This window comes from Nomascus leucogenys, chromosome 20 (genome assembly GCF_006542625.1).
Source record: "Nomascus leucogenys isolate Asia chromosome 20, Asia_NLE_v1, whole genome shotgun sequence".
Lineage (NCBI taxonomy): Eukaryota > Metazoa > Chordata > Mammalia > Primates > Hylobatidae > Nomascus > Nomascus leucogenys.
This window is the reverse complement of record NC_044400.1, coordinates 11336211-11359727: the sequence shown is the minus strand read 5'-3', so window position 1 is coordinate 11359727 and position 23517 is coordinate 11336211. Positions and strand designations below refer to the sequence as shown.

Genomic DNA, 23517 nt, shown 5'->3' with positions numbered 1-23517 from the left:
AACAGCATCAACTCAAGTCCAAAATCTCTTCTAATCTCATAAAGTCAAAAATCTGTAATTTCATCATCTAAATCAGCTATGTTTAAAATTCTGGACATGATCTATCCTAGTCCAAAATTCCTGTCCATCTGTGGACCTGTAAAACTAGAAAATAAGTTATCTGTTCCCAAAATACCATGTGGGACAAGTATAGGATGCTAGTTACAGACATTTCTGTTCAAAAATGGAGAAAATGGAAGGATAAAATGAGTCACCAGGCCGGGCTCAGTGGCTCAAGCCTGTAATCCCAGCACTTTGGGAGGCCCAGGCGGGTGGGTCACGAGGTCAGGAGTTGAGACCAGCCTGACCAACATGGTGAAACCCGATCTCTACTAAAAATACAAAAATTAGCCGGGCGTGGTGGTGTGCACCTGTAATCCCAGCTACTCAGGAAGCTGAGGCAGGAGAATCGCTTGAACCCGGGAGGCAGAGGTTGCAGTGAGCGGAAATCGCACCATTGCACTCCAGCCTGGGTGACAGAATGAGACTCCAACTAAAAAAAAAAAAAAAAGTCACCAGTTCCAAGCAATTTTGAAATCCAGCAGAGTAAACTCCGTTTATTGTTAAAGCGTCGGAAAAATTCTCTGTGGCTCAAATCTCTGCCTTCTCTACATTTCACTCTTCTCTCTGAATCGTTCTTTTTCATGGGTTTGCAGATAAATAGTATTACCAACCCATTTCTTGCCTGTAGAAATTTGGGAGTCTTACAGCCTTCTTTTATTTCCTCCTCTCTCTTTCTCTTGCAGTCCAAACTGGCAATGTTTCTGCCAGTTCTCAAAAACCTTGTGAGTCTTCTTGTATGTCCTGAGAATTTGCACCATTAAACAAGAGGCCCCTACACAGGTATTTCCAAGATAATTGATCCTTATTTTTCAGCTTCTGCTGAAATGGAAGAAAAGATCCATGAGTCACATGATCACTTCAAAGAGCTCTCTATGTGAATGAACACTTTTAGCTCTTCTTTCTTCTGAGGCACTAATAAAAAGTTGTCCAACCATTCACTTTCCTAACAGTGAATCTTCTAATTTTGATGTCATTTGCAATCTGGATAGATTGAGAATTTCCCAAATAATCAAGTCCTGGTTCTTTTTTGCTTAACAGTTCTTCCCTCAATCTATCTTTTTACTTCTACATTTTATTATAAGTAGAAAGAAATAAACCAGAACACATCAACATCTTGCCTGGAAATGTCCAAAGTTAAATATCAAAGTTCATTGCTTACAACTCCTGCTCTATGTATAATGGCAGAAATCAATTAAGGTATTACAAGCATTGCCTCTATAAAGTACGTTTGATTATGTTATATTATTTCAACTTTAATTATATTCATTTCATAGTATTCTTAATGTGCTTAATCTCCTTTTTTTCTAGTTTTCAATAACATATTATTCATTTCTCTTTGAGTCCTCATCAATATTCTTCATGTCCACATTTCTAACGACAGTTTATTTATAATGATTTAAGTATTCTCTGAGATAATACCGTTTTTTCTACCATGCTTTTTACTTCTGAGTCCCCATTAGAATAATTTTAACATCTATATCTATGAACAGTCTATTCAAGGCAATCCAGGCTTTTTCTATTATTGTCCTAAAAGTTCTTCCAGCCTCTACCCAATACCCAATTTAAAAGCCATTTACAGATTTTTAGGTATCTGCGCAAACAAAAAAATAAGATTCTAAGCCCCGAACTGAATGAATGGACCCCCTTCTCAATCAAGGGGATTCTAAAGAAACCTGAAAAACTAGTTCAGGCCATGACAGAAAGGGAGGCTCCATACATACCTCACTATACCCTCTCCCTTCTGGACTTTAGACACAATTGACCAGCATTAACATTAAAACAGAGATCCTAAGACTGACAGAACAGACTCTTTGTAGCAATAACACACCAACTCCAACCTGCAACACATTTTACCCCGAAATATATTCCTTTTCTTTGAGACAGAGTCTTGCTTTGTCGCCCAGGCTGGAGTGCAGTGGGGCAAATTTGGCTCACTGCAACCTCTGCCTCCCGGGTTCAAGGGATTCTCCTGCCTCAGCCCCCCGAGAAGCTGGGATTACAGGCGCCCACCACCACGCCTTGCTAATTTTTCATATTTTTAGTAGAGATGGGGTTTCACCATGTTGGTCAGGCTGGTCTCAAACTCCTGCCCTCGGGTGATCCACCTGCCTCAGCCTCCCAAAATGCTGAGATTACAGGCATGAACCACTGCCTGAAATATATTTCTTTGACATATTTTGGAACGGTCCTGCAAACCTCTAATAACATAACTAGCTCTTTCTCTGTTCAGGCCCTCCTAATCTCAAAGACATTTACTGAGAGTCAAACACCTTTTAAAGGTCTGAATAGGACATATTTGCCATCTATTATCTCTAACGGTGGCCATCTATGAGACTCCATCTACATAATAAGAACCTTGGTCTCCACAACCCCTTTTCTTAACCCAGACACTCCTTTCTATTGAGTCCAGATCTTGAGATAATAATTGAACTCTTTCAACAAATTGCCAATCAGAAATCCGTTGAATCCACCTATGACCTAGGACTCCCCTGTTTGAGTTGTCTTGCCTTTCCCAACTGAAGCAATGTATGTCTCACATGTATTGATTGATGTCTTATGTCTCCCTAAAATGTATAAAACCACGCTGTAACCCAACCACCTTGGGCACGTGTTCTCAGGACTTCCTGCGACTGTGCCTCTGACCATGGTCACTCATATTTGGCTCAGGATAAACCTCTTTAATAGAGGTTAAATATTTTGAATAGTTTGACTCTTTTCATAGACATTTGTTACAGCAGCACTTCACTTCCAGGATACAAAATTCCTATTTGTTTCTTGATGCTGTTGTAACAAATTACTTAGTGGTTTTATATAACACAAATCATCTCACAGTTCAAGAGGTTCAGTCTCACAATCAAGATGTCAGCAGAGCTGCTTCCTTCTAGAGACTCTGGGAGAGAATTTGCTCTTTGTGTCTTACAGCTTCTAGAGGATGACGGTATTATTTGGCTTGTGGCCACTTCATTCTGATCTCTGCTTTTATCATCCTATCACCTTTTCTCACTGCCTTTTGACTCATGTGTCTCCTTGTTATAGGAACCTTGTAATATCATTGAGCCCATCCAGATTGTCTAATCCAGTACAATTTCCCTTAAATCATCTGACTGTGACTTAATCATATCTACAAATACCTTTGCAACACTGTTTAGGTTAGTGTTTTATTGAAGAACTGACTAAAGTTCTTTATTGAAGAACTGACTAAAGTCTAGTCAAGTTGACAATATAAAACTGACCAGCACACTTAGAGAGAGTTAATAGTAGAGTGCTAATAAATAAAGTTGCACCCATTTGCCAAACATGCATTTTAAGTTAATTTATGCCAAAAAGAATAAGTGAATAACTCAACTAAAATGTGACTAAAAATTAAAAATAAGCATTGCCTCTATAAAATACATTTGATTAAGTTATATCATTTCAAATTGAATTATATTTATTTCATATTGTTCTTAATGTCCTGAAAGTTACCAAATAGTCTTTAATTATCACATATTTTAATAAAATATTTTAGTCTGGGCAACATAGTGAGATATTGCCTCTACAAAAATTAAAAAAAAAAAAAAGTAGCTGGTTTTGGTGGTGCTCCTGTAGTTCCAGCTACTCAGGAAGCTGAGTAGAAAGAATTGCTTTAGCCCAGGCATTCGAGGTTGCAGTGCACTATGATTGCACCTCTGCACTCCAGCCTGGGCAACAGAGCAAGACCCTAGGTCTATAAAATAATATAGACAGAGAGATACATAGATGTGTATGTGTGTGTGCATACCCATATATATGTACTTATATTGTAATTGTCTTAAAATGTTACTTAAAATTAGGTAAACATGAGGCCATAGTCTGCTCTCATTATCAATTGCTACCTAAATGTTTCAGTGTCTCTGATACAAGTTAGCATTATTGATGTATGAAAAAAAATACAGAGAAGCTGATCTTTTTATGTCAAGCTGTGAAAAATGTCATGAGGAAATTTAGAATTACTACAATAAATGTAAAAGGCTTTTGATAAGAAAACTGTATTCAGTGTAAAACTAAGTACTTATTTTCACATAAACGATAGCCAGTGTTATTGGAACATTCCTGGGGAGGAGTTATTCCAGAGTTCACAAGTATAAAAAATTTTCTTGACCTAGCTAATTTATGTCACATAAAAGTGTAGGAGTACAATTTGCTTCCTACAACATGTTATTATATAATAAATATGCCCTGGGTAAAATAAATAAGATAACAATGCATATTTCTCTTATTAATACAGGAAAAATACCTTCAATCCATAGGTTTCAAAACTACATGATTTAAAAATAAGAGATATTTCTTGGATAATCCTGCTGCTGAAATCTGACTGTTGATTCATAAATTTAAAGCCAATGCTTTAGAATACTTTTTTAAAAAAAACCACCCATTAATTATTGTTTATTGCCTTCCAACAGATTATCCCATAAGACTGCAAGGCATGCAATCATAAAGATAAGCATTTTGATAACTTCTCTTCACAAAATAAGTTTGCTGCTTTCATTACAAGTTTGACTTTTTGAATTTAAATAGACACTGTCATTTCAGATTAAGAACAGGAGGATAAATTGAGTCTTATGTATATGAGATTTGGATTCTTGAAAATAATTTTAGCTAATACTATTTAAAAAGTATAGATAGATTTCTGTTTAACTTACGGTTCCAGATTTCCATCAATAAACGACTTACTCCCTTGTATTGTAGGACATTTCTTTTTGCTTATAAAGATTTTAAGATGTGAAAGGTCACAGGAAAAAAATCAAACTGTGTACAAATATTTATTGTGTACCTATTATATACCAAATACTATCATAAACAATAGAGATACAGCAAATGACATTTTAACTCTCTAGTTTTTTCAAAACATGTTTTTCATATCAAAATATCAACGGGCCAAAAATAAATGAACAATCATTGCAATTTATTTTTGATAAATAGAAAACAGTCATACAATACTGCCACTTCTTAGGGAAGAAAAGCAGTGTTGTCGATAGAGATTAGCAATGGCATTTATACAAGAGTAGTCTGAGAACCAGGAGGAGAACCAGGATGAAACTGTGTCAGAGGATTGCAAGGAGAAATATGTTTTCAGATGTAGAGAGTGGTCAACAATTTCAACAGAAATGAGGTCACTGTCTTTGTCAACCACAGAGTCATCTGGGTCTGTTATCACAGCAATGAGGGAGCTCGTGAAAGATGGCAATGATTTAAAAAGTGAAAAGAGTCAGTGGGTATAGATTACTTGTTCAAACCTTGGTGGCAATAGGAAAGGTGGAGAGGACAATGGGATCCACGAAAGAGAGCAATTTGTTTATAGTTTTATTTTTTAGTATAGAGGAGAAATGAGCATCTTTGTAGCCTTAGGAGGAGGCTTACTGAACAGAGAGAGAGAAAAAAACCATACACAATGGTTTCAACAGCATAGGAATAAGGTTTAGATTTGAAAGGACCATTTCTCAACGACTAAAAAAATGGAAGTAGATGAAAATGGGTACACAAAGGTAATAGCCAACATTAGGCCAGGGACAGTGGCTCACACTTGTAATCCCAGCACTTTGGGAGGCCAGTGTGGGTGGAACACCAGAGGTCAGTGGTTCGAGATCAGCCTGGTCAACATGGTGAAACCCCGTCTCTACTAAAAATAGAAAAAAAAACTAGCCAGGCTTGATGGCAGGCACCTGTAATCCCAGCTACTCGGGAGGCTGAGGCAGGAGAATCGCCAGAACCCAGGAGGCGGAGGTTACAGTGAGCCGAGATCGTGCCATTGCACTCCAGTCTGGGCAACATGAGCAAAACTCTGTCTCAAAAAAAAAAAAAAAAAAAAGCCAACATTAATTGAATACACATACAGACATGAAGGAGAATGAGTGGCATTGTTCTATGCACTTGCTATGCTGTGATGGGTAACATTAATACTACTTTACAGATGAGGAAACTAGGACATGTAGTGCTTAATAATTTGCAGAGGTCGCACAAATAGTAAAAAGCAGAGCCACAATTTGAACCCAGGGAATCTTATTTTAGAGTCTAGATTCTTAATCACGATACTCCAATGAACCCAATTAATTCTGCAAGTGGAAGTGAGGCAATTTACTGAATACCTCTATTTTTTGCCTATAAGAAACAAAAAAGACATTCATTAAGAATGATGTGGACAGGTATGAAAGGCATTTTAAGATGATGGTGAAGGAAATTATGGGATTATATATGTAAATCTGTGTGTTTGTGTGATTTTCTCTCATAAAATATCTTTCCTTTGGAATAAGAAGCTAATAAAATGTAAGAGTAATTTTAGGAGATATTTGTTAGAAAGATTCATGTTCTTAAATCCCATGTTTAGGTTGTAGTGTTCATTTCTTATCTATGAGACTTTCAAAATCAGTATAGATTTTAATGCTTTTAAAACCTCAGAACATATTAACATTAAAGACTGGATGAGGCATTTTTTTCCCCTTTTAGTAAGCGAATGGATGTATTCTATATATAACTTAATGCCAATTCAACCTACATATTTTCCTTTAAAAATAATTCACTGGTCCTAGCCTTTGAATATTGCATTAGTTTGTTAGGGCAGCCATAACCAAATACCAGCGATGGGCTTGCTTACACAACAAAAATATACTTCCTCACAGTTCTGAAGGCTGCAAATCTAAAACCAAGGTGTTGGCAAGTGTGGTTTCTTCTGAGGCTTCAATCTCCCTTTTTTTGGGGCGGGTGGGGGGGGGAATGGAGTCTCTCTCTGTCACCCAAGCTGGAGTGCAATGGCATAGTCTTGGCTCACTGCAACCTCCGCCTCCCAGGTTCAAGCGATTCACCTGCCTCAGCCTCCCGAGTAGCTGGGATTACAGGCACCTGCCACCATGCCCAGCTAATTTTCGTGTTTTTGTAGAGACAGGGTTTCACCATGGTGGTCAGGCTGGTCTTGAACTCCTGACCTCAGTTGATCCACCTGCCTCTGCCTCCCAAAGTGCTGGGACTACAGGCATGAGCCACCACGCCCGGCCAAGCCTCTCTCTTTTGCTTGCGGAGGGCTGCCTTCTTGTGCCCTCACAGGGTTCTCCCTCGGTCTGTGTTGCCTGTGTCCTAATTTGCTGCTATTATAAGGATACTAGTCATATTAAATTAGAGTCCACCCATTACGACCTCATTTTACCTTAACTACCTTGCTAAAGGCCCTATTTCCACATACACTCACGTGGGGAGGTACTGAGAACTAGAACTTCAATATATCAATTTAGGGGACCATAATTCAGCTCATAACAATTTTTTTTAAAAAAGCCCTTAAGTTTCTGTTCATCTGTCTGGTCAATGCAAAAGTGGAATTATTTCTAGAGCAGGTTTTATACTTTCCTCTTCTTAACATCTTTATCATTCTGAAATTTAAATGAACTAATTTGTACATTAATGATTAATGATGTGCATTTAAATACTAATATTCATTGTTTTTTACTAGTAAGTGGAGAATGAAGTTAAAACATAATTAGTACATTTAGTGTTTTGGGAATCAAGGAAAAACAAATTAAATCAACCCTTCTGTACTGTAACTTCGTCAGAATGTGGCAGCTTGGGTTTCCATTAGCAGCCAGAGCAGTCAGTTTCAACTACCCCGTTATTATGAATTTGGTAAATCCATAAGTTAAACATTAAAGAACTGGAGAAACTGGTGCCTGAGTATAAGAGCTAGAATGTGGAATCAAACCCACCAAAATCCCACCACGGTTTTCTCAGACCCTAAAGCAAGCTTGTCCAACACATGGCCTGTGGGCCACATGCAGCCCAGGATGGCTTTGAATACGACCCAACACAAATTGGTAAACTTTTTATGAGGTTTATTTATTTACTTTCTATTTTATTTACTTATTTACTTATTTATTTATTTGCTCATCGGCTATCGTTAGTGTTAGTAAATTTTATGTGTGGCCTAAGACGGTTCTTCCAATGTGGCCCAGGGAAGCCAAAAGATTGGACACACTATGTCTGATCAAATAATAAAATCATTCTTACACATACACCTCATTCCAGGGCCCACTTAAGAGTAAGAAACTTTCCAAGGCCCTAGAGAAAGCTTTCCAGACCCCAGACCCTAAAGATTAGACAGAGAGTAAATGAAACAGTCCTGCTGGTTCCTGCTGAAACAGCTCCATGCATTCCCACACGTAGGCATGGAGCTTTAAATGTATATGTGCACTGGAGAAAAACTTGTAACTTTGAGTTAGTCTTAAGTTGGCCCAACCTTCTTGCTGGTTGCAGAAATAAGCTCCCTTTTTTCCCAGTTGGTCTGCATCTCGTTATTGGACCTTGAGAACAAGTGGCTGGATGCACCACATTAGTATGGGAACAAGAATAGCAATAAACTCTCTCCAATGGTTACTTCAGACTGAATTAAGACTTATTTTACCTTTACAATGAAATAACTGCTGGCTCTCCGTTGGACCTGTTTATCTGGCAGGCACTGCGGTAAGCATAGCACTGTCATTCTTTTCATTAATTCTCATTAATTGATGCTATTTTCCACCTAATTTTAGTAGAGCTTAAGAACATTGCATCATCATGAGTGATGCACTTGGATTCAAATCTAAGTCTCACTATTCCCAAAGCCCATATTTTAACCTTAACAGGCTTACCGCATATCTCTAGGTGTCAATGAACATTACGTTTGTGAGGAGTGAGCTAATGTAACCTAGGTCTCATCACAAAATGGGTAAGATAAACCTCTAAAAACCTAATTTTGTGATGCCATAGGCAAGAAAAAGTTTGAATATTATTTGTATATCTTTAAATATGATTTGTACTTTTTAACAGAAAATACTAACAGTATTTGACCAAAATCACGCAAATTACACTATTGATTTTGTGGGACTTAAATGGCAGTGCTGTGTGAAACGGTTTGCTGCATTAAATATATTTGTAAAGCTAAGCAATGTGGGGCATACGTCACGGGAAAATGAAACTCCCTAAAAGTAGTTCTGTCAGCATTATTGAACAAAGTTGTTAACACATTCATGATGGGTACCAAAGGAAAGTTTAATTTTACTTATGGCAGATGTTTTCCATGTGACTAGATTTTGCTAGTATTCTATATAAATTGCATTATTTCAGACTTTCCAAATGAAGATTGCTGAAGAAACACTGAATCACATATTCTCATAACAGTACGTATTAAACACACAGTAAATATTTGCAGAGCAAATGAAATAAAGAAAGAGAAAAGGAGTAAATAAATGAGCATCATCTATTAATTCATTCACAGCTAAAGTCAAAAGAGTAATAATTTATATTAAGAAATAATACTTTCATATCAGTGAAATGAAACACTCCAATATTGCCAATAAAAAATACAAAAAACTCATTTCTATGTATTTCTAAACCTGATGCAGAGTACTTCTGTTAAAGAGATGAGTGCAAGGAATACTATTACTTATAAAATGATAGAGCTTTTAATATTAGTCTTAAACAAGACTAAGCTGACGCTGTTCTTGGTAGATACGAAATGAATATTTTGCAAATTGAATTAAATAAGTCAAGAATAAAAATGATAATTTAACAAAACAGACTATAGGGAGGTAATAATTTCAGATTGCAATGGTATTTTGTGCAAAAATACTATACTACTTGGCAACTAATTGTGATTCTTTCTCCTCTATCATAGATTTTTAAAATACTAAGTTTAAGCAAAGCTCCTCTTTTGTTGGGATGATTCAAATCAACACACTAAATTCATTTCTATCTTTACTACCAAATAAATTATTTTTTCATGGAACTCAAGAACTAAAAGATTTTTTAACTCAAGAACTAAAATTATTTTTTCATGGAACTAAAGAAAAAAAGGAATGCTTCCTGTGCACTCACCAAGTAAGGTAAACAGTCGTATAGATTAGATTCATGTGCTATGCCTAAGAAATTTCATGCACGGGAGAAATAAGGAAGGCATGTGTGGATGTACCTATATGCCACATTCTGAAATCTCTTCTGTTTTAAGATATTTGTCATCAGATGATTTTTATGTAAGATGCATGTTTGTTGTCTTAGTATTATTTCCAGAAAATATTAATAACCTTAACATATTAACAACTGTAAAACAGTTATCTGTTTCATCCGTATGGTTATTTGTCAGAGTTCATTATAATGCAACGGAATGGGCACTTAGGACCATCTACTCTACGAAGCTTCTTTCATCATCCTGGCTGGAGGAGACTTCACTTTACTATGTGTGCCGTAAAATTCTGTCTGTACTCATACCACACTGGTATCACACTAACTTGTGGTTATTTCTGCTGCTAAGATTGTCTCTCCTACTTTGTACATTCCATGAGAGCAAGAATCTCAACTTTCAGAGAGCATACAATTCCTTCCTTTGATGAATATGCATTGATTGCTTATTAAGTCCCAGGAACTCTGTGGCCAGGGTCAGACTGCCCCAAAGGCATTTGGAACAACAGTCAACAGAGTGTCCTGGAGACTTGCCTTGGGCTGGGCTGGAGGTGTACTGATGAGCAAGGCACAGTTTCTGTGCTTATACAGCAGAGAAGCTATTAGGGCATAAGAAAAGTAAAAGAAAAATAACAATATTGTCACAAGGTTAGGTGCAAATCATTTGTGGGAACTGGAAGACACACTTTTCTCTAGTTTGAGAGTATTGTGTGTGTGTGTGTGTGTGTGCGCGCGCACCTTGTAGACGAAAGAAAGAGCTAAACTGAACCTGAAGTATAGAATGTGAACCAAGTGAAATATAAGCAAGGAAACAGTACGCTCAATGTTTAACCTGAGATAAGAGACAGAATGGCCCAACGAATACACTGCAATTGTTTAGCAGAGTAGATATGTAATAAATCTGATTTAGAATGTTTACTTCAGATACACATTTCAGAAAATATGAGCCTGATTCTTCCTTATATCTGAATCTGAGTAGCTCATATATGCAAATTACACAGAAAGAAAACCCTTCCTTAGAGTACATGTGGAAAACTTAGTCCTTGCTTTACACTTTCTGCAGTTTAAATAAATAAATCTTTTGTCATTAATACCTATTCAGAATGACAGACTACGCTGATGCAAAAGTAATTGCAGGTTTTGCCATTACTTTCTTTTACCTTCTTTTTTTTTTTTGAACCTTAATTTACAAAGAACACACACACATTCCAAGGAGGAGCCCATTAAGAACAGTAGACTGGCGAGAACAATGGGAGGGTTATTGAACACTGTTCTGTGTATCCCAGATGAGGGATCACTGGGAATATTTTCTCAGATATGACTTTTCACCTTCACAGGAAAAAAGATCTTGACCTGGAGGCCCAACTACAAGGCAGAAAGCTCCATACACAATCTTCGGCATTGTCAAACTATCCTGTTTCAAAGACTATCTTGGAATAATGGGTTATCAGTTGAGGTGGATGGTGCCACCTTGGGTCACAGATCATGTCTCCTTGTGGGGCACAGCTGACCCAAGGTTTGAGATCTTGAGAAATGCTCTCCTGGATGTCGTCAGCATCATATGGATTCCCTTGATCTGCTTTCAACTCCAAGTCCCAGTCTTCATTAAAAAGATTGCCAGGCTGTTCCTTGGGTGGACAGTTTGTCTGTTCTCTCAGCTGCCAGGTATTCCATCAGAGTCCTCCTCACTCACAGCAAATCCTTCCTCTTCGGAATGAGTGCCCTCACCCCGGGCTAGACTGTCATTAGAGACACTCTGTGCTCCCCGGGCTAGTGGATCCAGAGCCTTCTCAGTCTCTCTCTCCTGACAGGAGTGGTCAGTTGTAGCAAAGCCAGCCTCCGGGCTAGGGGGTGCCTTCCACGTGCTAGGCAGCAGCGGGCCCCAAAACAACACCGCGGCCCCCTGAGCCTGGGCCCTGGCGGACTGAGGGCCCGTGCCCGGCTGCCCACGGCTTGCCCCCCTGGATGTTGTGGGCCACGTGACGCGCCTTTACTTTCAATGGCAAAGCCCGTAATTACTTTTGCGCCAACCGAATACATACCAATATCAGTCTAAAATGTTGCTACTTTACGAATTTTCTCCCTTGCATTCTGAATATATATTTTAATAATACCAATGGGGATAAATCAGAGAGTGAGAAAAAATTACGGAATCTATAAAATAAGTTATAAGTAAATGTCTCATGCTACATGAGAGGTATTTAATCAATTACTGAATGTGGCTTCTATGTACAAATGCATGGCTCATGCCATCGTGGTGAAAAATTACTTAGAAAATTATGTTTCTTTTTTATTAATTTTGAAATCAATGTTCATCTTCTTATTGAACTCTGTTCTCTAATGCTGGCAGAGAAAGATGGTTGATGGAGATGTCTTTCGAATGGTGACTAAATTCATCTCATTTCTCTGTATTATTTATCACACTAATAGGTACAACCAACAGGCATTTTCACAGACACTTGCTATTCCAGACCTAAACAATCCTGTCACCCTAAGCATGCAGGATACCATCAAATCACCTGCCTTGCCAATTCATCTTACAATGTCTAGCCCATTTGAATCCCAGTTTTGTGAATATAACAAAAATAGAGAAGTTTTTGCCATTTTCAGGTATTCGTAGATTACAGATAAATTTTGTTCTTAGCTATCATTCTACACATACACATATACATTTCTATTATTCTGAAGGTTGAAAAGGGATGAGGCAAAAGAAACATTAAAATGTGCTTTATTACATGATACAGACATTCTTGTATTTCTAATGCATACTTATTTACCAACATCCCTTTTTATATTTTTAGCTTTTAGGCTCTGATTGTCTCTATATTGGCATGCTAGCTAAGATAAATTATAATCTGGCCCCAAGATGCAAGGGGTTGGAGACAGAGAAGTGTTTGGATCTTTGGAAAATCAAATGCTTTAAACAATAGGAATATATTCTGTCATCTTGAATATATCCCTTTCTATTGTCTTTTCATCTCTACCCCCTTACTTTTGCTACTCATACATGCATATTATATTGTTAAAGCATGCATCCCTTCTGTCATGTAATTTTAAAAAATCTCCTATAGTGTCCCTAGCATGTATCAGTCATGTGCAAATGTTCAATAAACACTGTGAGATGAGTGGAGAACTCTGGAATCCTAAGTCCTTCTCATTTCCCTAAGGAGAGGGCCCCTCTACTTTCTTCATTCACAGTATTTGAATTCACAGTTTGAAGAGAGCAAGTACACCTGTGCTTCAAAATCTTTGTATGCTATGGTTGTAATTTTACATGTTGGCTAGATTCTATTAATTTATAGTTACGAATAGTTTTCAGAAAATGGATCAGTAAAGAGAAATAAAGATAAAGACTCAAAATTGTTTGTGCCAATTTATTACCAAGTCCTAGGCCTTGTTCCAACCAGCATTTATTAACCTGTTGAGTCTTATCATGCTTCTAATATTGTTATTAACATAATCCTTATGTCTAAAAGGGAAAACTGAGGCAAGGAGAAGTTCAATAATTTGCCTAAAGACACAGCTTGTAACTGGTGAACAGGAGAAGACAGGCTGGGTTCAATCTAGATAAAGATGCTGAATCTAGAATCTTTGCTTTTAACCAATATTCTATAGTTAAAACTTTCGCATAGAGGTTTTATGCGAAACCTTCCCTGATGAACAGTTCTGTTCAACCAAACAATATCAGTCAAAGAATTGCTTTTACTCTGCAAATGAAGCTTTAAGACAAGTCCCCTAAAACCTAATTATACAGCTGACACATAGTGAATTCATAATAAAATCACTTTTTAAAATTATCTACTAAGTGACAACTTCTATTTTTGATTAGAAGAGGTGCAGAAAAGAGTATATCCAATGGATCCTGTCTACAGCCACTGAACATATCCTTGGGGAGATCTTATAGATAAAAATAAAACAAAAGGCAAGCATGTAGTAGGTGGCAAATAAGGAAGTGGTAAAGATATTCAGCACACATGACAAGCTCTGAATGGTTTTAAAAGAGGGAAATCACTGTGGGCTGCAGTGCAAAAAAGACTGAACTTCATGGTGTGAAGGGATTTGAACTAAATTTTATAGATGCTCCAAAATATAGACCACTGGAAAGGCCATAAAGTCCTTTCCATTCTAGATTAGTTACAGGAGTAGACATGTGGTTAAGAAAGAACTTGTTTTTAAGATAAAAAGGATGTGAGTAGGACTAGAGGAAAGGGTGGATTTAATGTAGTAGAGAGATTTGTGGTGAAATGGATTAACTAGTTGGACATCACATAAAATCTAGAGAGGAGGTAAATGCTTTACAATTTGAGATGCAGAAAATATAAATCAGTGTTTTAGGAACTAACTCAATTAAGTGTTATTCATGATATATAGAAAACTCTAGAAACTCAAGGCAGGGAAAGCAAATAGAAGGCTAGCAATCATTCAGTAATAAATGAATGAAAACCTGGCCTATAATGGTGAAGATTGATAAGAAAAGTACTTAGTGAATAAATGGCTCAAGGGATACAGGAGAAGGGAGAATGAAAATAAAAATTTTAAATAATAATTATTATTATAAAACAACAGTAATAGTGAAGTTGGATCCTGACTGGGAAGAAAAGTAATACTTTTATTAATGAAAATAGGAGGGGTTCCAATTTGAGGTGGGAGAATGACTTCAGTATGTAAATTGTGAGTTGACATTAACATATACAATAGTAATGTTTCATAAATGGACACTGGTCCTTTTGTGATGAGATAAATTAGGAAATTTGGACTTGGTGACATAGTAAATAATGAAGGTCTCAGTATAAATCATTATAATGGTTGAGCTCTCTAAGAAGGAAAATGTGCCCATCGGTAGAAAGGAAGTTTCTGTGGGAACAGCATGTGTAGAGTCAGAAACAGGAAATACAGAAGGTAACATTTTATAGTATAGGAAAGTGGTAAGAACAGCATTAAATGCTTATCTTTTGGTCCAGGTTTGGTGTTAAAAAAAAAAATGGAATGTGGTCATCAAAGAATTAAATGAAGTATGATGTAAGAAATGCAGAATAATGATTACGGATACAGGTAAAGAAAAAAGGAGGCTAATTGATATGATAGAGTAGGCCAGATGTGATGTAAACAGATTTTGCTCAAAGAGAAGGAACACTAAGTTCAAGGACGTTGGGTGGAGCAGTGACATAGAGTGATGAGATCCAAAGTCATCCAGAAAGATTTCCGAGAGAAGAGGAAAAGCAGAAGGGAGACTATTGGGCTTAAATTGCCCAAGGAAATGGAAAGGAATCATGGGATGTAGCTACAGGACGGAATGGGTAACATAAGTTTCTCTACATGTCCCTGACATGCTTTCACATGTCAGTAAAGTACAGGACTGTACATTGTAAATTCTACTTTATAAAAACTTAAAAAGTTAATAAGGTTTAGACGGCTCAAAGTGTATTCAATTGAATATGGCAAGAATGACAATCCAAGCCACATACTATGCTATCCTAGGCGTTGCAAAAAAGGCTAACTGGGAAAAGATTTGGCATATAATCTCATCTTTAATTATGTCACTCTTAAAGCTATGTAATTAAAACTCAACTAAGAAAAAAATCTGTAAATGGATTTCTGTCCTGAGAAACTGATATCCACTTGATTTTTTTTTAGTACAAGTTCTTTTAATATACTCTTGCTCTCTCTCTCTCAGTATTTTTAACCAGATATCCTGAAAAGCTCACAATAGTAGGTCGAATATGTAAATAAAACTTCTTTATTTCTGGTAAACTTTGTTTATTCTTGCATATAAGTCTAAAAACCCAAGACTTTCATATGCATTTTAGTAGGTATATAAAATTGAAATATTTTGCTTTTTCAAACAATAACAGGCAACTTCATTCCTGCAAATTATAATCATCTTTCAAGGGGAACCCTGAATTCACTTGTGTCCTTGCTTATTTCCACAGGTGCTCTACTGTTTTCTTAGAAATTTTGAATTCATCACCCAGCTCCTCAAAGACCTATTTATAATTCACAGTATATTGATTTCATCTGCTCATTTCTTGCCATACATCTCTCACAAGGAAAGTTATAATATGTACACTGTCTTTTATTACTTCCCATGAAAAATACTGCTTCTAATCCTACATCACAGATTGTTTTCCCTTAGTTGTCACTTACAACTTACCTCATTCAAGTCAAAACTATAAAAAAAAATCAGCCAATTGTTTTTTTACACAGAAACATGGGGCTATTTAAAGCGGCTTCACAGCAACTAATTATGACACACTTGTGAGAAAAAAAATCAGCATTATTTGAGCTACATGTGTAAACACTTATATTCTTGAAGGTAACAGAATCAACCCAATGTCATTAAATCTATTGACCCCTTTATAGTTTTGTTATTTCTTTTCCCCATTAAATAATCCTTTCCCATCTCATTTTATCTCTTCACCATCACATATAGATTGATTTGTAGCTCATGGATAAACCACATATGATTATCATAATCTACTATTGGTTTTCAAGAACTATAACAGATAAAACAAAGAAAGAAAATGAGTTTTACAAGCCAGGCCACAGTTTAATGTATTATTTAGGAGCTTCCGGAAATAGGATAATAACCTATCCACTGCATGGATTGCAGAAGCTACACATTCTTCCCTCCATATATGTTGGCAGCCCATTTTCAGCTCTTCCCAATCAGTAAGTGAGTCTGTTTCTCTATCCCTTGAATCTGAACTTCGTCATGTGACTTGCCAATGAGACATTAGCAGCTGCTGTGCAAGCAGAGACTCATAAAATATCTTCACATATTGAACCAGCTCTCATGTGGAACCCTGAGCCCATCTCAAGGCGTCCTACTGGATAATTACAGACTTGTGGCCTAGTTACTCAGCGTATAGTCTGCCAACTGCCAGGCATATGAGAGAGGCCATCTTGATCATCCAGCACCATCTGACCCACCAGCTGGTTACAGAAATTTGAAGAGCTAACACAGATGAGAAGAACTACATAGCCAGCCCATAAATAGAAGAATAAATAAGCAGTTGTTTTAAGTCACTGAATTCTGGAATGGTTTGTTTTGCAACCAAAGTTAATTGATATCAACTAAGATTTGAAGTCCTAGACTACGAATTAAAATAAAACAAATTTAAATTTAAAATGACATTCAGTACAGTGTTAAAGCAAATTAAATATGGCCTGAGAAGAACTTCATATTTTATATTTGAGTCCCTGTAGATGAATTGCAACCTAATTTAATAGGTAGAGAAGATTAAAAACCTAATTTAGGAGAATGCACCTGTAACAATAGCTGAGTCTTGTCCAATCCCAGTGGCCATATTTCAAACATTCATACACTGCTGAGCGTTCAAACTGTGTTCAAATAAGGCAAACACCAACCTGCAACCAGTTCAGCTATTCTGTACCTCACTTCCAATTTCTGCATGTTATTTCCCTTTTTTTGTCTATAAATGTTCTTCCACCACATGGCTGCACTGGAGTCTCTTTGAATCTGCTGTGATTCTAGGGGCTGCCCAATTTGTGAATTGTTCATTGCTCAATTAAACTCCCTTAAAATTAATTTGGGTGAAGTTTTTCTTCTAACAACAGAAATAACTCTGGTGAAGAATTAGGAACTTCAGTATCCCCAGCCTCCCTCACCTATACAGAGCTTATTTGGCAGTGATCTAATATTGGGACGCTAATTCATACCCAGCACCTCTATCTTGTGATGGATGTGTCAGTTTTCCAGTTCTTCTTCTGTTCATTCTTCTACCCATTCCTAATCAGCCTCACTAACTATAATAATTCCAGAGCCAACCACAGGTTTCTAGTAAAGCTCAAGTTTTATAACAAAGATTGGCTATTAACTCTCTTTCACATGGATATTCTGATTCTGCAAACAGAAACCTTGTTAGAACTTCTAACATGATGTACTGGGGCAGTCTCCCAAGCCCAAACACCTACGCAGAAAACTTTTCAGCTTTCTGTCTAGTTATGGTTATAATTCTCAATATAAAACTATTCCGTCCCAAAATATGCGTCATTGCCATAGGATTATTCTGAGTTGAAAGCAATTGAGAAACAATAGGCACAGGAACAGCTCATCCATCTAAAGAATATCAGAGCATAAATTTCCCTTCGTGAAGGTGTCCCCCTCTCTCAGACCTAAAAGAAAAACCTTTATTACCAGAGAAGAAGAAAGCACCGAGAAGAATCCACACAAACAAAACCTTACAAAATAACCATTATCTTCCATTAATTTACAGCATGCATTTATCTTCCCATAATTTACAGCCTGCAGAATCTATAACCCCTTTCCTTTGTCTAGTAAGGTCTCCACAATTTCTCATGCTTTGTTAAAAGGGCATATAACTCTTCCAGGTCTAACCTCTTCTTCAGGTCTTTACTTCAGGTCTTTACTTTTTTTTTCAATGAATGGCTCCTTGTACATGCAAAGATTAACATCAAACAAAAGTCATATGCTTTTTCGCTTATTAACCTTTCTTTTGTCAGTTGAATTCACAGATCTCAGCCACAGAAGCTAAGAGAATAGAGGAAATGATTTTCCTTCTCCTACATCTACCGCAGGACATCTTTTGAGATAGACTCAGAGAATTTTGAATTCATGGAAGCCAGACTGAAATTAATTTATAGCTTGCAACAAAATGAAGAGGAGATTTCATTTTTTTTTTTCCTTTTCACTAATCATGACTGACTCCAGGTTCTACTCTCCATAATCAATGACCATGTAACCCTTTCTCTTCCTTTGGACCATAAAAATTAACCTATGCTTCCCATCTTGCTAACTCCCTATGGACAACTTCATCTTTTATTTTTACCCTTTTCCTATCTTAGCAAGTTCAGTACCTAATAAAACGATGCTCTATTAGACCCTTCCAATAGTAGTAATTATCTAAATAGGTAATCTTAAAATTGATTTAGCTAATAAATGTAGATGACTAAAAGTATCCTTTTCAGTTTTATGAAAATTGAAACTTGAAAAGCTAAAATTCTTACATTTTGAGAATGAATGTATTCTATAAACAAACTGAAAATATATGCATTCCAAAAGTGGACTTTTTAGCCTTTTTAAGTAAAAAAAAGAACAATTAACAAAATCAAACGTGTTTTGAAACACTCCTAAACAATAAGCAAATAGCCCTTTTAGAAGAAGAGAGAAAGATATTTCCAGTGAAATATAATTATAACTTAAAAGTGAAATATTGGCAGGGCGTGGTGGCTCACGCCTATAATCCTAGCACTTTGGAAGGCCAAGGCGAGTGGATCACCTGAGGTTGGGAGTTCAAGACCAGCCTGACCAACATGGAGAAACCCCGTCTCTACTAAAAATACAAAATTAGTGGAGCCTGGAGGCACATGCCTATAATCCCAGCTACTTGGAAGCCTGAGGCAGGAGAATCACTTGAACCCGGGAGGCGCAGGTTGTGGTGAGCCAAGCCAAGATCATGCAATCCAGCCTGGGCAACAAGAGCAAAAACTCCATCTCAAAAAAAAAAAAAAAAAACCTGAGTATTGCTACCAGGAGTCTTGAAAAAGCAATCTAAAATGTTATAAAGCTATTATTTACAAGTTTGAATCCTAATCACAAATGTGGGAATTATAACTCATTGCAATTTGTTGACAGTATCAAGCTGGAGATTAAACAAAGGTCAATGTCTATAAATATAAAGAGAAAAGAAGGGCAGATAGGAGGCAACTATCACGTCTTTCAACATGGTTGCTAATGCAATTAAATTCCAAACATGCATATATATGAGATTTGACCAATGAATTTACTAATGGTATATCTACGTTAATACTGAAAAGTGATTATTTTAAAGTTATTTATTTATATTTACTTTATGAAATGTTTTAGATGTATAGAATAGTAGAGAGAATATGACTTGAGAAACCTTAGCATTTTGCTATAAATGCTTCATATTTTTAAGAACAAACTTATTATACTATTGTTGAAAGTATATAGTTCTCTCAATACCATTTCTCTTTCTTTTTTCTTTTATCTCTCCAAAGAAAGCAAGATGTTGAAGGTGTATGATTTTTAATGTGCTTAATTTTTAAATTTTGAACTAATTTTAGGCTTACAGAAAAGTTTCAAAAATTAGTACAGGGAGTTGCCTTCTATTTCTAATGAAAACATCTCACATAATGATTATATAATTATCAAAAAAATTGCTAAAATTTGAAAATATTACTATGTTATTTCAAAAACAATATGTTGTATTGTTTACATAGTTTTCAATATCACATCAACCATAATATCATCTGAGAATATTTTTATTGTGTTGTATTATTTGTTTTAATCAAATCGTGTTTAAGATAACTATGTAAATAGATGTAGCACTAGTTCTTTTTTTTAAGTACTGCACAATGAACCATTATTCTCTCTAAAAGTGTGAATTGCTAGGTGAAAGTATATGAACCATTTCAAAATTTCAAAATATTACAAATAGCTCTTCAGAGTAGTTGTACAAAACTGTAATTTTCATCAATTGTGTGTGAAAGTCTGGTTTCTTCTCATCACAAAACTTTTAAAAACTTTTTGCAAATTATGGGTGGAAAATCTCATTGTTTCATTATAAATTTTCTTGATAGTTGGAGAGATTGACTATACTTTAGTATGATTATATTTTCTTTTCTGTCCCCCTAGCATAACTTGTCCATATTTATCTTCATCTCTGTAATGGTACGTTATAAACTTCAGTTGTAATCCTTTGTTGCTTTTAAGGATTACAACTATACACCACTAGTGTTTTATCTTTTAAATTTCTACATAGCTTCTGCTGCAAAGAGTTTTTAATTTCAATGAGATAAAATATACTAAACTTGTACTTCCTGATTTTTGTGTGTAACTTGTGAAATCTGTTCTTACCCTGAGTTTATAAAGATATTCTGTATTCTTTGACATTAAAAAAGCTCATCATATTTACACCATTAAAATACTTGAATTTTTGAATATAGTTTGAGTTGGAGATAACACTTTGTTTCATTTTTTGCATATAAATTGTTCTAGTGTAATTCATTAAATTCATTATTTTTCAATTTATTTGTAATGCCAACTAGGCAATGTATAACCAATTTACATACAAGTTATATATGAATATGGATCTGCCTCTGAGCCCTCTGTTCTTATTTAATTATTTTCATTGGTAATATCATATTGTGTTAATTACTTTCACTTTTTAATAATAAAGACAATTGTGTCAAGGAGAGACTACAAATTTATATTTCTTCAAAATTGCCTTGGCCATTGGTGATATTTTGCTCTTCTATGTGAATTCTACTATCAACATGTGCAGTTTCATTAAAATATCATTTTGGCTGCTTTTTGTTTGTTTTTAGAAACAGGGTCTCACTCTGTCACCCAGGCTAGAGGGCAGTGGCGCAATCACAGCTCACTATGGCCTCAAAACCCTGGACTCAAGAGATCCTCCCACTTCAGCCTTCCAAGGATCTGGGACTACAGGTGTGTGCCACCACACTGAGACATTTTGGCATTTTGAATTGCATTAAATTTACAGATAATTTGGGATAATTTTCCATAGCTATGGAAATTGACTTGTTGCATCATGAAAAGTAACATTTTCCCCCTTTAAGATTATCTTTTATGTCCTTCATAAACATTTTAAAATTTTCTATGTTAATGTTTTGTGAATACTTTGTTGTTATTACTAGATTAAGAATAGCTTTTTTAAGATCACATTACTTTTTTTGGGGGGGGTGGCAGGGGGGCGTGGAGAGTCATGCTCTGTCACCCAGGCTGGAGTATGGTGGTGCAATCTTGGCTCACTGCAACCTCTGCCTCCTAGGTTCAACTGATTCTCGTATCTCAGCCTCCTGAGTAGCTGGAATTGCAGGCATACGCCAATACGCCCAGCTAATTTTTGTATTTTTAGTAAAGATACGGTTTTGCCATGTTGGCCAGGCTAGTCTCGAACTCCTGGCCTCAAGTGATCCGCCCACCTCAGCTCCCCAGAGTGCCGGGATTACAGGCATGAGCCACCGCTCCAGGCCTAATCACATTTCTCAATTAGTCATTGGATGTAGGGACACCATTTGAATTTATATTAAACAATATTTGCTTTTTTAAAAAAATATGCTATGTTTGGTTAAAACAAAACATCAGAATGCATCCCACTAAATAAGCATATTGTTTGGTAAAACAGAAACATATATACTTAGCTACAATGTAAAATGTGAAATTTGTTAACTTAGATTACAGGCATTTGAGGACACTAGTTTAAGTTTGAAGCTGTTAAGTTTCTTATGCCATTACTTTACATTTTTTTTATTAGTGGGAATATATGGATATATTGTTACTGAATTTATATTCCTAAAACAAATGTTATTTCCCTCCCTCTTTAATAATTCAATTATAGAATTATATATTTCCTTAGTAGTCTGAATATTTTACTCTTGTTGCTGATGAGAAGTCTGTTTAAATACCATTGTCTTCTTTCTGCAGATAGTGTCTACTGCTTCTGGTAGCATCTTAAGATTTTCCCTTTTTCATGATGTTCTGCAGTTTTACTTCAATTGCTGACGTAATTTTATTATTCTTAACACTTACAGCAAATTTCCCATCTAGAGACATTTCTTTCTTCATTTCTAGTAAACTCTGTGTCATTATCACTTTAAGTATTACTTTTCTACCGTCTGTCTCTTCTTTGCCATTTGTCAGCATTTATTAGCTAAAAGACTATTAAATCTATTAGTTTATCCTCCAAGTTTCATAAGTGTTCTCATGTTTTTTGTATCTTACTGTCTCTAGCATTAATTAATTTCTTATTAATGAATTAGCATTTATGCATTATCACTTTCGCCAGTCCAATATAATTTTTATCAATTGAGATTTCTTTTTAATTTTAATTATAGTGATCAATTTTTTTATTTCCAAGATATTCAATTGTTTTAATTTTAACAAATTTTTTTCTTACATATGTATATTGGCCTCCTGGATGTCCCTATTTCTTGTTCTTTTCATACTTTTTTTTTTCTTTGCCTCTTTGATGAACCCCAAGTAAATATTCTTCAGATTCTTCTATCATTTTCATTTTCATTCATCTACTGCTTCGTGGGGTTTTTTAAGCTGTGTTTCTTTTTTTTTTTTTGAGACGGAGTCTCGCTCTGTCACCCAGCCAGGATGGTCTCGATCTCCTGACCTCGTGATCCACCCACCTCGGCCTCCCAAAGTGCTGGGATTACAAGCGTGAGCCACCGCGCCTGGCCTAAGCTGTCTTTCTTAAGAATCCATGTGTTGTGGAAATTGAATTTGAGCATCCTAAAGTGGTTATTTTTTAACCTCTCTTTTAGTACTCACTTCTCTCTACTGGGTGGTTTTAGAGTGGACTTCATTCAACCTCTGCGCCTTAAACTGCAGCCTTCTCTTTCATAATTCATTGGAGTTTTTGCTCCACAGAGCATATGAGAGCTTGTAGAATCGATAACTTGCAATGGACTTGCATCAGAGCTGGTCATAAGGCAGTTTCTGTG

The 23517-nt window shown here is 36.1% G+C and overlaps 1 protein-coding gene and 1 pseudogene across 1 annotated transcript in view; both read right to left on the bottom strand.

Annotated features, from left to right (window-relative positions):
- The window catches only part of LRP1B (LDL receptor related protein 1B), a 1933392-nt gene that overhangs the window by 453192 nt on the left and 1456683 nt on the right, over positions 1-23517 (bottom strand). The gene's annotated exons all lie outside the window — the stretch shown is intronic.
- On the bottom strand, positions 11367-18050 carry LOC105738903 (annotated as a pseudogene).